This window comes from Nothobranchius furzeri, unplaced genomic scaffold (assembly GCF_043380555.1).
Source record: "Nothobranchius furzeri strain GRZ-AD unplaced genomic scaffold, NfurGRZ-RIMD1 Scf076, whole genome shotgun sequence".
Taxonomy (NCBI): Eukaryota; Metazoa; Chordata; class Actinopteri; order Cyprinodontiformes; family Nothobranchiidae; genus Nothobranchius; species Nothobranchius furzeri.
This window is the reverse complement of record NW_027223093.1, coordinates 97,501-98,455: the sequence shown is the minus strand read 5'-3', so window position 1 is coordinate 98,455 and position 955 is coordinate 97,501.

Sequence of the window (955 nt, the reverse complement as noted above, 5' to 3'; positions counted from 1 at the left end):
CAGGTTATGGCTCTCCCACCCCGCAGGGACTTAAACACACACCGCCGTCAGCTTCTGGATGGTGATGGGCCCTGCTGCAGACCAGGTCCGACCCACGTTTCAGCTCTCCCACCCCGCAGGGGATGAAACACACACTGCCATCAGCTTCTGGAGGCTGCTGAGCTCTGCTAAAGACCAGGTCCGACCCAGCTTTCAGCTCTCCCACCAGGCAGGGAGTTAAAGACACACTGTCATCGGCTTCTGGAGGGTGCTGAGCCCTGCTGCACACCAAGTCTGACCCAGGTTTCAGCTCATCCACCCCGCAGGGACCTAAACACACACTGCCATCAGCTTCTGAGTGGTAATGGGCCCTGCTGCAGACCAGGTCCGACCCAGGTTTCAGCTCCTCCACCCCGCCATCACCAGCTGGAGGCTGGCTGCTGCTCCTGCACCCTGCCATCAGCTGCTGGAGGCTTCTGTTCCTCCACCCCGCCATCAGCAGCTGGAGGCTGGCTGCTGGAGGCTGGCTGCTGCTCCTCCACCCCGCCATCAGCTGCTGGAGGCTGGCTGCTGCTCCTGCACCCCGCCATCAGCTGCTGGAGGCTGGCTGCTGGAGGCTGGCTGCAGCTCCTCCACCCCACCATCAGCTGCTGGACGCTGGCTGCAGCTCCTGCACCCCGCCATCAGCTGCTGGAGGCTGGCTTCTGCTCCTCCACCCCGCCATCAGCTGATGGAGGCTGCCTGCTTCTCCACCCCGCCATCACTAGCTGGAGGCTGGCTGCTGGAGGCTGGCTGCAGCTCCTCCACCCCGCCATCAGCTGCTGGAGGCTGGCTGCTGCTCCTGCACCCCGCCATCAGCTGCTGGAGGCTGGCTGCTGCTCCTCCACCCAACCATCAGCTGCTGGACGCTGGCTGCAGCTCCTCCACCCCACCATCAGCTGCTGGACGCTGGCTGCAGCTCCTCCACCCCGCCATC